General features: G+C 36.9%; 1 pseudogene; it reads left to right on the forward strand.

Annotated features, from left to right (window-relative positions):
- Positions 1–506: 506 nt before the first annotated feature.
- LOC125615797 overlaps positions 507–15,622 on the forward strand; it is a 53,071-nt pseudogene continuing 37,955 nt past the window's right edge.

Genomic DNA, 15,622 nt, shown 5'->3' on the forward strand with positions numbered 1-15,622 from the left:
GAGGGTGGAGGATGGGAAAGGCAGCGGAGCACAACAGACACTAGTATGGCAATATGTAAATCAATGGATGTGTAACTGATGTGATTCTGCAATCTGTGTATGGGGTGAAGGTGGGAGTTCATAACCCACTTGAATCAAAGTGTGGAATATGATATGTCAAGAAATTTGTAATGTTTTGAACAACCCACAATAAAAAATTTAAAAAAAAACAAAACAATTATTCCGAATAGCTTTATGAAGAATGGACTAGAGGGCATTCTAGGCAGAGGAAGCAAATTGTATCAATAGGAATCTCAAAACTGAATTATCTTCCCCTCCTACCTTCATCTGCTGCACTGCCCAACTCTTTTAAGGTCATTATATCTCTGTCAGTCAAGGTCAGATCAGAAAAATAGAAGCTACACTAGGCAGTTGAATAGAAGGAATTGAACATGGGGGATTGGTTACAAAGGTGTAAGAAAAACTGAGAGAACACAGAGGAAGAGGGGACATCCCAAAGACGAGCAATGGCAGGAAGCTGCTACTCCCGTGAAGCCTCAAGCAACATGAGGTGTTGGTGTTATGGCTCCAAAGATCCAAGGCCACCCAGTGAGAGCTGGAACCTTGGGACACAGGAGGTTGATGAAGGAGACTCAGCTGCTGCTGGTGATGCTACTGGAGTAGGGAGGTGGGAAGTGTTAGGGTTTGGATAAGAAACGTCCCCCAAAGGCTCATCACTGGTCCCCAGCACAGCAGTATTTTGAAGTGGGGCTTTTGGAAGGTGATTGGATCATAAGGGCTCCAACCTCATGAATGAATGAACTCATTGATGGATTCATAATTTAATGTGCCATTGGGAAGTGGTAGAAACCGAGGAGATGGGTCCTGGTTGGAGGAAGTAGGTTCTTGGGGACATAGCTCTTGAAAGCTGTATCTTATCCCTGGCTACGTTCTCTCTCCCATTGCTAATCTTTGGGATGTTCCACCTTCCTCTGTTTCCTCCTTCAGTTTTCCTCACATCTTTGCAACCCCAGTGGCCAATGTTAAATTCCTTCTCTCCAGCCACACCCACCCCTACCCTCCCTGGATGCCATGAGGTGAGCAGCCTAGCTCCACCCTGGGCTCCCTGCCATGACACTCTGCCTCACCACAGGTCCAGCGACAATGAAACCCAGTGATCATAGACTGAAACCTCTAAAACCATGACCCAAAATAAATCTTCCCTCCTATGAGTTGATTTTGTCAGATATTTTATCCCAGCAACAGAAAGCTAACACAAAGAAGTGCTCTGGCTTCTCTTCTCCCACCTCCCTTGTGACTGTGCCCAACTAAAAACCCATTGGCAAGGAGGCTGGGCAGTGAGGCTTGCAGAGATTGGCTCCCCAAAATGGAGAGGAAGGAAAAATAAGGAATGGGTCTGTCTGGGAGCAAATCTGAGTAACTGGCTTGACAGCCAACCAGTTGGCCCTCCCAGAATTCTGGAAATAATGATTTGGCCATTCTGTCAGTTCACCCTCCCAATGGACCTCTTCTCTATTCCATAGCCACAGTCTCAGCTCAAGCCCCTCCCTGGACAAGAGAAATGAGTTTATGACTTGTTTCCCCACCTTTCTGCTCTGCTCCATTTAAAATTACCCTGCCCAAGGTGTAGACCTCCAGGATTCACTTTTATCAGAGCTAACTGGGTCCTAATCTGCCCACAGCTAAAATCCAGTTCCTCTGGGCCTTTCACAGTCTGGCTCCAGCATAACTTTCCCTCACATCTTCCTATAAATACAGTGTTTTAGCCACAAAGGGTACTCAAGACTACCCAAACATGACATGTTCTTTCATGCCCACACCCTGTGCTCACCCACTTGAAATTCTCTTTAGGAAATTCCTTCTTCCTTCTGGATTTTTTTTTCCTGGTGCTGGGGATTGAATTTAGGAGTGCTCTACCTCTAAGCTATATCCCCAGCCCTTTTTATTTATTTATTTATTTTTATTTTAAGACAAGGTCTTGTTAGGTTGCAGAGGCTATCCTCAAATTTGTGATCTCCTGCCTAAGACTCTCAAGTGTCCAGGATCACAGGTGTACACCACCACACCTGGCCCTACTCAAAATTTTTAAGTCCTAAAAGTCACCTCCTAAAAGACAATTTGCTCAGCTCCCCTGGAAAAATTGGCTATTCACTATTATATTCTAGTAACAAGTTGTTCACACTGCAAATATAGTTCACTTGTCACACGCCACTAGAGAAGGTCACTCTATTTTTTTTTTTTTTTTTTGGTACCAGGGATTGAACTCAAGGGCACTCAACCACTGAGTCACATCCAAGCCCCATTTTGTATTTTATTTAGAAACAGGGTCTCACTGAGTTGCTTTAGTGCCTCATTGTTGCTGAGGCTGGCTTTGAACTCGGATCTTCCTGCCTCAGCCTCCCGAGCCACTGGGATTACAGGCATGTACCATCGTGCCTAGCAAGAAGGACTTTCAGTATATTCTAATCTACATTGTTTGACAAATCTCAGTAATCTCCTCCATGAGGCTTCTGCCACCCACTTTTGTAAAGAAAGCCTCATGGAACACAGCCACACCTTTTCCTTTATGTGTTGTCTATTGCTGGTTTCACACCACAACTGCAGAGTTGAGTGTTGTGGCAGAAGCTGCATAGCTCCCAAAGTCTAAAATGCCTAGTCCTTTACCCAAAAAGTTGTCCAGCCCTTGTCTTTGATAGTTCCCAGATCTTAGCCCAATGTTCAGCACATAGTAGGTGCTCAGTAAGTGGTAATTAATTATCTAGAAAGATACAAATATGGAGACTTAAGAATAATAAAATTTAGAAACACAAAGATACATTTAAGGATATTGACACAGAAGCAAGAGAAGAAAGTAACATCTTTATGTGTACAAAAGATTATGATCATGAGTGTTTTCCAAACAAAAGTACAGTTTTTTGTGTGTTTGTTTGTTTGCTTTGTTTTGTTTTTATGGTGCTGGGAAATAAATACTTGAGCATGCTAGATAAGTACTCCACTACCACCTACATCTCCAGGCCTGGAATGATTTTTTCTAACTCCACAGAAAGAAGTTTAGTTCTGCCTAAGGAAAAATACATCCAAAAAAGAAAAATTTAGTGACTTTTCTGTTTTAATAAGCATAGAATATCTGGAATTCTGGAAGATATGAACAAACATCCTATGTTGGATATGACTTAAATTGGGTCAGACTTACAGTTGAACTTGCACCTTAGAAGTCTCCTCTCTAGCTCATGAGTCTATAATCAAATTAATTCACTTCTCAGTGTAACCTGGGTCCTTCCACAGTGAGGAGGGGACGGGTGAGCCTTGCACTGACTTCATTAAAGGTCTCGCAGTCTTTCTTTGGATATTTAAGTAATCTGAAAGTTATTTCAACAAAATAATTTTCCTGAATCTAAAAAATACCTCATCTGAATACACTCAAGGTCTTTGAAGCATATTCACTAAAGTGAATTATATCTGCAGATAAAATTGGCTGGTGAGAGATTTCAATGTGGAACAAATAGGGCAAAATGTGGGTTGCATACTATGTGGGCTCCATGAGAGCAGCATGTGAGTTTACTAAAATTTAAAAAGTAATTTTTAAATTTTATTTATTTATTTAAATTATGACAGCAGAATGCAGTCAGTGTACACAATTGCAGCACAACTTTACATTTCTATGGTTGTACACGATGTAGTGTCACACCATATGTTCAGTCATACATGCACCTAGGATAATGATGTCCATCTCATTCCACCATCTTTCCTGCCCCCCTGCACCCTCAAAAGTAGTTTTTATAGATGGGCTCCTGATAATATTGCCCAGGCTGGTCTTGAACCCCTGGGCTCAAATGATCCTTCAACCTCCTAAGTAGCTGGGACTATAGGCACACCACCACCCTGCCCAGCTGAGAAAATAATTTTTAATTACTATTAAAATCAAGAATTCAAAGCATCCAGTATGAACAATAGAATTTTGGAGGGATTTATCCTAAGCAGATCTTTCACAGTAAAACTTCAACGATTGAAAAAGATTAAAATATAATCAATAAGCTGAGGGAAAAAAGCTCTACTCCACATGTGACAAATGGGTTTTCCTCCTGGACAAATAGCTGATACATTGATTTTTAAGAAGTATTATAAACAACAAGAACTCTCACTCATTGGTGGTACAATGAGAAACGGCGCGGCCACTTTGGAAAACAGTATGGCATCTTCTTACAAAATTGAATGTACTCTTACCATAGAATCTAATAATTATCCACTTGGATATTTACCCAAAGGAGTTGAAAGTTATATCCTCACAAAAACCTGCACATGAATGTTTACAGCAGGTCTAGTCATAATTGCCAAAACTTGAAACAACCAAGTTGTCCTTCCATCAGTGAGTAAATAAGCCATCCATAAAATAAAACATTCAGCAATAAAAACTGAGCTATCAAGACACAAAAAGACATGGAGGAATCTTAAATACATATTGCTGAGACAAAGAAGCCAGTCTGAAAAGACCACATACTCTATGATTCCAACTACAAGACACAATAGAAAGAACCAAACTATGGAAACAATATGAAGATCAGTGGTTACCATGGGTTTAGAGGATAGAGAGGACAAATAGGCAGAGGAGAGAGGATTCTTAGGACAGTGAAACTCATCTCTTTGATGCTATAATAGTAGTTACGTACCATTATACATTTGTCAAAACCCATTGAATGTACAGTTGGTCTGTATCTGTGGGTTCCGAATCCTGGATTCAACCAGCCTCAGATGGGATACAATGTGGTCTTAGGCCTGTGATGACTGCCCCTGTACTGAACATGTACATACTGTTTTTTCTTGTCATCATTCTCCGAACAATGCCATTGTAAAACTATTTAACTAGTATTTATATTAAGTATAGAGATGATTTTAGGCACAAGGGAAAATTTACACAGGTTACATACAAATACTATTTTACATAAGGGACTTGAGCATCTCTGAATTTTGGCATCCTAGGGGAGGGATTTGGAATCAATCTCCTAAGTTACTGAAAGACAACTGTTGCTACAACACAGAGTCAACTCCATGTAAACTACAGACCTCAGCTAATAATAATGGAATAACATTGGCTCATTAATGATAACAAATATACTACATTAATGCAAGATGTTAATAATGGGGAAATTGGTGGGAAGGAGTAGGGGAGCTGCTAAGAGGGTGGGCAGGAATATAGGAAATATCTATTTTCCAACTGATTTTTTTCTGGAAACCTAAACTATTTCAAAAAATTAAGTCTGGTTGGTAATAGTGGCAAATGTTTATAATCCCAGTGGCTCAGGAGGCTGAGGTAGGAGGATTACAAGTTCAAAGCCAGCCCCAAGCAATTCAACGAGACCCTATCTCTAAATAAAATATTTAAAAAGGGCTGGGGATGTGGCTCAGTGGTTAAGTGCCCTTGGGTTCAATCCTTGGTTCCAAAAAATAAAATAAAATAAAATCCATTAATCTTCAAGGTACTATAAAAATTAAAAATTGGTAACAGTTAAGAACTAAATTATTCAAATAAAAATAAATGAATAATAATCATACATCTTGAATATTATTAATAATAAAAAGTATGCAAATACAAGTGACAATGAAATACTATTTATCCTATTAACTTTGAAAAGGTATTTTAAAGTGTTTTAAGTATAACAAGACCTATATTTTTATATATTGTTAGTGGTAATAAGAAATCATAACTGTCTTCCTTGAACAATAACTTGGCAAGAGCCTCAAACATTTTTATTTCCTTTGAAACATTAGTTCTATTCTAGGAAACTATGCTTTAAAAATTTGTGTGTGTGTGTGTGTGTGTGTCTGTGTGTCCTTGTAGGATAACGAAGATTTGGAACAAATGGTTGAATTATTATGTGTTCATATGATGATGTATCATGGAGTCTACAAAATTATTTTGAAGAAAAATTAATAAGAAAATGTTCAATTCATAATTTTTAATAGGAATATTCCTATTGATGTATTATATATCGTTTAAAAATAAAATAATGGTCAGGTGTAATGGCATATGCCACAATCCCAGTGACTTGCAAGGCTGAGGCGGAGGATCACAGCCAGTTCAAAGCCAGCCTTGGCAATTTAGTGAGACCCTAAGTAATTTAGCAAGGCCCTGTTTCAAAATAAAAAATTTAAAAGGGCTGGGACTGTGGCTCTGCGATAAGTGTCCTTGGGTTCAATCCCTGGTTAAAAAAAAAAGAAAGAAATTAAAATAATGCCAATAAATTGTACCTTAACAATGGTTTGTAGGGGTAATTACACTATGAGTTTTCCTCCATGTATGTCATAAAGTTGTATGTTTTTCCTATTTAATCTGCTTTGCCATCTTATTTTAGTGAATATTCAGAGGGTAAAGGAGAAATTGCCCTTTTTCCCTACAAATTTGGTGCCATGGCTCAGATACATCAAAGCCACTGTGCTCTTCTGGAAACTACAGTCAAGGGAACTCAGAGCTGGACAACCCAGAGCCAGCACAAGGTAAATATTTCTCACCAGTCACACTTCTTGGTCTCTGTGGAATTTAGTTAAGCGAATGGTTAAATCTCTATTTGTCTCTCTTGCTTTTCCAAATTTAAATTAATAGGCAGAAAGCACTTGATTTGTATGGACTGCCCCTTAGATTAGCATACCAATCAGCTTTCCATCACTGTAACAAATATACCTGAGATAAACAACTTACAAGAAGGAAAGATTTCTTTTGGCTCATGGTTTCAGTCTATGGTTACTTGGTTCTGTCACTTTGGGCCTATGATGAGGCCAAACATGGTAGGGAGCAAGTGGTAGATCAAAACTGGTCACATCACAGAGGCTAAGAAACAGAGAGAGAGAGAGAATGGAGGGGTCAGGGTCCCAAAACCCCCTTCAAGGGCACATCCCCGTGATCCCTCTTCTAACCCTAGGCCCCACCTCATATAGATTGCAACATCTCCCAATAGTGCCATAGACTGGCAACCAAGCCTTTAGCTTTGGGGAAACACTTCAGATCCAAAACAAACATGCAGCAATTCTGGTATATCTTGCTCTAAGTACTCATTGTCAGATGCCCTTCCTCCCAGAAATAGTCTGTTTTCCCTTGTCCTCTGTTTTTCTGTGTCTTTTGTCATGAGGAGGGGTTTGTAGAGTAGAACACAGGCCTAAAGCCTTTACAAACCGGTTGTTCAAGCCATTCCTTCACACTGTTTTACAGTATCTATTCAGACAAAATTTTGCTGACAGTGCAATAGATAAAAATAGGCTTGCCAAGCACACGCCTGTAATCCCACTGCTCAGGAGGCAGAGGCAGGAGGATTGTAAATTCAAAGCCAGTCTTATTTTGTATTTTATCTAGAGACAGGGTCTCACTGAGTTGCTTAGCACCTCACCATTACTGAGGCTGGCTTTGAACTCACAGTCCTCCTGTCTCAGCCTCCCAAGTTGCTGGGAGGCTGGGGATTGAACCCTGGGCTTCATGGAGGTCAAGCAAGTACTCTACCACCAAGCTATATCCCCAGTCCTTTTTTATTTTTTATTGTGAGATAGTTCTCACTAAATTACCCAGGCTGGTCTTGAAATTGAGATTCTCCTGTCTCAGATTTCAGAGTAGCTGGGTTTATAGATGTGTGTCGCCATGCTTGGCTAAGACACATACGTAAGATTTCAAGCAGCTTACTGTCCAAGTATGCCAAACTCTTAGGGATTGTGGTCTTAATAAGTCCGATTCATAAAAGGCTTTTATCATCTCAACTTTTGTTGTCTAGTTAGTGCAGGGAAAATCCAATCCCTGGAGGACCTTCACAGAGTAACAAGCACCCCCAGATGTCCATGTGCCCACACATCCCTGAGGATGCTAGAGATAACATGTGTGTTAAACATCATCCTTAACACCTGAGCAATCTTGGCTTTCTTAAGTCTGTTTTTGAGAGTGAATTTTTTTGATCCTAGGGCTGCTTCTTTTGTGCCCTCTTCAGAAATGCTTCCTACTCTCATCATAAAATTTATTCCTGGTCTTTTCATAAAGAGAGTCATTGGATTTCATGACTATTGGAATAAATCCACCTTTGTGGATCTGCCTATAGCTAGACAATGGATCATCACATTTAAAAAAAAAATGTTTGAGAACATTCTGGTCTTAAGTAGCTCTCTTACTGGTACCTATAAAAAGATACAAAGGAAAAACAACCACCATGTGTGTGTATATACATATATCATGTATGTGTATATATATACATACACATACATGATATACCATATATAGTACAAACACAAAAAAATCTACATATTTTAGACTAGCTTTAGAAACCTCCTTTGACAAGATTAAAAAGCAGAAATCATATTTAGAACAAAGTTTAAATCCTTAGGCCCCTAATTTCAAATGTTCCTCTTCTAAATTTAGCTCCATTTCCTCAAGTAAATTCCTTTGACTCAAGAGGAAAACATTTATAAAAATTAGTTATTCTTTTTTTGTTTGTTTGGAACCAGGCATTGAACCTAGGAGTGTTTAACCACTGAGGCACATTCCCAGTGGTTATTTTTTATATTTTTTATATTTTATTTTGAGACAGGTTCTCGCTAAGTTGTTTAGGGCCTGGCTAAGTTGCTAAGGCTGGCTTTGTACTTGAAATACTCCTGCCTTAGCCTCCCAAATTGCTGGGATTACAGGCGTGCACCACCATTCCCAGCTAATTAGTTTTAATTACTTGTTTTGAATTTATATCTATGTGACTCTTGGCTTTTGGGGTATCGTTAAACAGCTTTTGTTTCCTATTATCCAGCTACTGGGGGCACACAGGTTGAAGGATCTTCAGGTGAAGATGGACAATTGATGATTGGAAACCCCTAGAAATATGTCCAGACAGAAATGCAGAATTATTTTCTGGGTAGCAAATCTTTTCTTTCTTTCTGCTGTTTTAAGGTGTGATCTAGATCTAATTATATTCATTTACTAGTGTTGGTCTTGAGTATGAATTATTTTGTAAATGGGCAAAAGAATTAGACATAAACAAACACTTCTCAAAAGAAAGAACACAAATGGCCAACAAATATATGAAAAAAATGTTCAACATCACTAGCAATCAGGGAAATGCAGAATAAAACTACACTAAGATTTCATCTCTAGTCAGAAGGGCAATTATCAAGAATATAAAGAGTTATAAATGTTGGCAAGGATGTGGGGGAAAGGGTACATCCAAACGTTGTTGATGGGACTGCAAATTAGTGCAACCACTCTGGAAAGCAGTGTGGAGATTTCTCAAAATTGGAAATGAAACCACCATATGACCCAGTTATCCCACTCCATGGTATTTATCCGAAAGAACTAAAACCATCATACAGTAGGGACACAGCCACATCAATGTTTATAGCAGCACAATTCACAATAGCCAAAATAATGGAATTAGTCCAGATGCCCATCAACAGATGAATGGATAAAGAAAATGTCACTTCTGAGTAAAATAAAATTTTACTCAGTCATAAAAAAGAATGAAATTATGGCATTTTCTGATAAATGGATGGAAATGGAGAACATGGTGCTAAGTGAAATAAGCCAGACTAAGAAAATCAAGAGTCAAATGCTTCTCTCATAGAAGCTACAGTAAAATAAGGGGGAAAAAAAGGTAAGGAGGAGATTGGATATCACAAAATATAGGAAGATCAGTGGAGTAGAAGGAGATCAATATAAAGACAGAACAGGAGAGAGGAATTGAATCAAATCATGTTATGTGCATGTATAAATATACCACAGTGAATTCTACTTTTATGAATATCTATAAAACATCAATCAAAAATAAATAAATAGAGGGCTGGGGCTGTAGCTCAGTGGCAGAGCACTTTCCTAGCATGTGAGAGGCACTGGGTTCGATCCTCAGCACGGTATAAAAATAAATAAAATAAAGGGATGCTATCCCTACACAACTATGGAAAAAAACAATTAAAATATTAGATAAATAAATAAAGAGTGAAAGGAAGACCAGTAGAGTAGGGGAAGAAGAACAGGGGCAGAGAGGAAAGTAGTTGGGGAGGGGAGACTAGGGAATGAAGTGGGAGTAAACCAAATTCCATGCATATATGATTTTGTCAAAATGAACCCAATTATTATGTATAACTATAATACTCTAAAAAAGAAAAAAAGAATTATTTTTTCTTAATTCAAAATAATAATTATTATTATTTTGAATTGCACTGTGCCTTTATGCCACATATCATGTGATACCTGTGGTTTAGAGTGTGCTAGGAACTTTTTGTAGTTATTTGTTTTACTTTTTCTCTCCTGAATTAAAATGGAAACATAGAAAGAAATCAGTTTAGTACAGATTTAAAAGAAAAATAGCTTTAGAACAGAAAAATCTTTTGATTTCCATCTTAGTCAGAAATCTGCTCTTTAATATAAAATAATAAATTAAATGTGTGGAATGGACAGGTCAATTTTTAGTTGTTCAGGCTGCAGTATAATTCTCAGGGGAATTAAAGGCGATTGTTGTGCTCTGGGTTCAATTCCCAGCACAAAAAAAAAAAAAGAATAAAAGAAAAAGAAAGAAAGAAACCTCTAAACACAGTTTAAAGCCCATCTATTTTCGGAATGCTTACAGATACTATAAAAAATCAGGACACTGGAAATGGGACTTTCACATCCTTAAAAAAAAAGAAAGAAAACTCTAAGTAGGGATTATAGACCACTAATAGGCAAATATGTCTCCCCAAACTTCTTGCACCTCCTTGGTGAAAACTTACAGTATTTCTCAAGAGAAAAAAGAGAATGAGCAAAGAGACTTTTTGTTTGTTTTACACACACCAAACTGCTATGAAAATGCCTTTGCTCAACATTTAGTCCACAGCTTACAAGATTTAAAAACTGTAAAATCTGTTGCTATGTATTTATACATGTATATGTATTGTAAATGTGTGATATTTTTTCTACCATGGATTTATAAGAGCTCTATAGTAAGAAATCAGCTTAAGTGGAAGCTGATGTTCAGGTTGTAATTTTTAAGGCATATCTATTCTCTCTATTGGAGTCGAGCTCCCTCATCAAAACTTCTCTGTCAGCTGACACCCCCTTTTCTTAAACCTCTGCTAACTATATGTTCATCTTTGAAAAAGTCAAGATCTTTCCAATTGATTTCTCTAATACCTGACCTTTCCATTTTATTCCACACCCCTGCTTCCTTCTGTGACCTTAAGGTCCTTGATGAACACAGAAGAGGTGACACTAGCCATCTTTGTGGGGTCTTCTGCCTTCCTCTTGGAGCCCCAAGAACTGTGGGTGGATTCCTCTCAGGTCTGAAGCTCTGCTCTCTTTTGATTAAGTTCCTTGCTAATAAGGCAGCTAAGAAACAGAAATAAATTAAAGAATCACCTATTTTGAACAGGTATCTGAATTTTCTCCTAAGCCCATTATCAAACATTCTATTTGACTCTTGGCTAAAAATTTTAAGTGAAAAACTATAAGATCTTTGTATATATTTTATGTATTTACATTTACATGTGTTTGTGGTAAGTTGTATCAACATATACGTTTATCTACCCCATGGGTTTAGATATTGTCTACATAGTACTAAGTTGACTTTTTAAAAAAAATACTTGCAAATTAAATGTAATTAACCCAAATGTATTTCAAGTTCATGTGTCTTTAGTAATCATTTATAAACAAAAACATTGTTGATCTAATTAAAACAGACATGGCTACTGACATTAGATTTAATACAGACTCACAACTTTGATCTCTATTAAGTATTCAAGATCACAAAAATGTGAGTTTGGGGGCTGGATGTATAGCTCAATGATACATTTGTCTAACATGCACAAGGCCTTAGGTTCCATCCCCAACACTATACACATACACATACACACACACACACACACACACACACACAGTGAGTTTGACCTAAGAACAAGCAAACCAAATAGATATAAATGGGATAAAAACTTATAAAGTATTTTAAACAACAATTGTGTTTTATAACATATTTACTTTACAAATTTCTCTAATCCATAGAGTTTTATTAAGTGAAATTAAATGATGGATATTTATTAAATATCTAGGTCATTTCCAAATAAGATAAAATACTAAAACATCAGTTGCTAAACATAGAATCAAGTATATTTACTTTTGGCTTCTTAAATGTTATAGAAAGACTAAACATATTTGGTTTGTTAATAAATATGTCCTGTTCCACATTAAAATATATCTCTAGAGATTATTAAAGGGCTGTTAGTCTACCAAATGCTGATTAATGATTGCTAGGAATTAAAATCCTAGTTAATATATAAAATTAAAACTGTTAGAAATAAAAAAGACAAATTCAATACACAAAGCATACAAGAACACCAGGGTATGTTCTAGAAAAAAAAGTTCTGAGGAAAACATGGAGATGTATTTTTGTTGACGAGAAAGTAACTTTGTCTCATTTGAAGAATATTTAACAACTGTTTCAGAATTTGAAAATTTTTCTGATTTATAAAATGTACAAAGAAGTACCACGCTACCAAAAACCAAAGTGGACAGGAGTAACTATACTTGTATCAGATAAGACAGAATTCAAATTAAAAAAAAAAAACTGTAAAAAGAGACAAAGAGGTCACTATAAAGGGATCAACTCAACAAGAAGAAAAGATGATTATGAATATATATGTACTCTGTAGAAGCACCCAGTTATACAAAGCAAACATTATTCTATTTACAGGGAGAGCAAGGCTCTAACACAATAAGAGCTGGGGATTTCAATGTCCCACTTCCATCAATGGACAGATCATCCAGACAAAAAAAATTAACAAAGAGACACTGGAGCTAAACTGTGCTATACACCAAATGGACCTCAAACACATTCAACAAAACATTTCATCCACCAGCTGCACAATACACACACTTCTCATCAGCACATGGGACCTTTGCCAAGACAGGCCATATGTTAGGCCACAAAATGAGTCTCAACAAATTCAAACAAACTGAAATCATAACATGTATCTTCTCCCACCGCAATGGAATAAAACTGGGAAATGATAATAAGCAGAACAGTAGTCATTGTACAAATACATGGAAATTTAACACTGTTCTCATGAACAACCAATGGATCAAAATGAAGAAGTCAAGAGAGAAATTTTAAAATCCCTTGAAACAAATGAAAATGTAAACACAGCTTATGAAAACCTATGGGAGCCAGGTATGGTGGTGCATACCTATAATTCCAGCAATTCTGGAGGCTGAAGCAGGAGGATCACAATTTCAAAGCCAGCCTCAGCAACATAGCAAGACCCTGCCTCAAAATTAGGAAAAAAAGGTGGGGGGAGCTGGAGATGTGGCTCAGTGATTAAGTGCCCCCTGGGCTCAATCACCAGTACCAAGAGAAAAAAAGAAAAAGAAAAATTAGGGATGGTAGGAAAGTACTTCAACATGATAAAGCCTACAGATGACAAACCCATAGCCAACATCATACTAAATGGGGGAAAAGCTGAAACCATTTCCTCAACAATCAGGAACAACATAAAGATATCCACTTTTACCACTTTCAAAATACTGGAAATCTTAGAGCAAAAAGGTAAGAGAAATAAACAAAAGGTGTTCAAATAGAAAAGGAGAAGTTCGAATTACCCCTTTTTGCAGATGACATAATTTTATGTATAAAAGAATCTAAAGACTTTCCTCCAAAACTGTTAAAACTGATAAATGAAAGTTTGTGGCTAACTTGAATAACTTAGTAAACTCTGTCAATCAATCAATAAAGGGCTGGGCCTGTAGCTCAATAGTAAAGCATCCCTAGGTTCAATCCCCAGTATTGGACAAAATAAATAAATAATGAAAATAAAAAAGAAATGATGTTTAACCTTCTTTGAGCTCTATTTGTACAAATTTATTATTAATAAATAATAAATTAACACATATTATGTGCTCCAAAATTTTATGGGATTCCTGGAAATCTTATGTCTTAGTACACATAAGCAGTCATAATTCTGGTTATAGTCAAATTGCTATATGGCATAGAAATAACCAAATATCCTCATTCATTATTGAACTCTTATCAAATCTTTAACCATTTTAAGTTTTGATATCACCAGTTAAAACGCTTTAGTCTGATGCATCTTCTGAAAGGTCTTCTCAAGTATCTGTAATCCAAAAGCGTTGTATCTTCAAGAAGTTCATGGAAAGGGAGAAAAAGAACTCTGACTAGAATTTTAAGACCATATCACTGGACTGAGAATTTCAGAACTTTTTAGAACTAGCCTCCTAAAACTGTTACCCAACATTAAATAGAACAAGAATTAACTACATGGAACTGAGATGATGAGAATTATGTCTTTTTATTTAAAATATTGCTGGGTTTTTTGGTTTTGTTTTCGCAGTTTAAGGATACTTTTTTCTTCTTGGCTAATTATAGCTCAGCAATTTGGTAAAGGGTACTTTTTGTAAACAGAATTTAAACATTTACCTTCCTCACTAACTAACCTCTCGGAATTTGGAAACGGTGTATGACTATTCCTATTTTTAAGGCAATAGAGTTATTTGCATAAATTCAATAAGAATCCTTTCTTCTTATAACAGGCCTCAATTGTAATTCCTGGTTATGTTACAAATATTTTGTCTGGAATGTTATATCTTCAGATATAACAAGACTGCTTTAAGGAACTGTGTGGAGACAACAGGAGTCCCCTGGAAAATGGACTTGGTACTTCAAGTGCATAGTTCCCTTCCAGGCTTCCTGGCCTTGCAGGTAAGTATGGAATAAGACTTTATGGGGTAATCACCCCCTGGCTGTGATTTCCCCCTTTTGCATGTTAATAAATTGTACACCTTTCTCCTTTAAAAAAAAAAATGTCACTTTCTGACAGACCCAGGAACCTCAAAATACCTTGGAAACCTCAAGAGGAGAGGAATTCACCTGAGTATTATAGGTAAAACCTGATGATGAGTCCTTGACTTAATTTCCAATTTTTAATGGGCTTTTGAATTTATAGTTATTATTTTTATTTTTCATTTCTTTTTTTCTTTTTTCTTCTTTTTTTCTGGTGCAGAAGATTGAATCCAGGACCGTGTGTGTGATAAGCATGAGCTCTACCACTGAGCTCTACCCAAGTCCAAGAGGTTTTTTAAAAATGCCTAATCTGAGATTCCTTATTAAAAATTCCATCAAAGCACATTTTAAAAGGGCTTATATGGTCAATTACTTCTTGCTGCACTTGATGCAAATAATCAGGCCAAGTTTAGTGAGACCAAAATCTCATTTTATAAATAAATTAAGCTTACTATGATTACCTTTGATAAAATTGAAGAGACAAGAGAAAAAATAAACTATCGTGTACTTGTTATTAGATTCCAGGTTTGCTTATTATTTTTTTTGAGATTTTGTTATTTATTTGCAATTTGAGTTATATCCTGAATTCTTTCTTGCTACAGTTATTAGTCAGATTTGCATTACTACAAACAAATACCTGAGTAGTAACTGTAGTTGAAAAGGTTTATTCAGCTCACAGTTATGGAGGTTTAAGGGCCTGATGCCTGCCTGGGCTCAGTTCTGACAAGGACCTCATGGCAAATGGCAGATGGCAATAGTGAGAGCATATGTCAGAGCAAGTAGTCACATCCTGATCCAGGAATTAGAGAGAGAGAGAGAGAGAGAGAGAGAGAGAGAGAGAGAGAGAG

The sequence above is a fragment of the Marmota marmota genome, unplaced genomic scaffold, assembly GCF_001458135.2.
Source record: "Marmota marmota marmota unplaced genomic scaffold, marMar, whole genome shotgun sequence".
Classification (NCBI taxonomy): domain Eukaryota; kingdom Metazoa; phylum Chordata; class Mammalia; order Rodentia; family Sciuridae; genus Marmota; species Marmota marmota.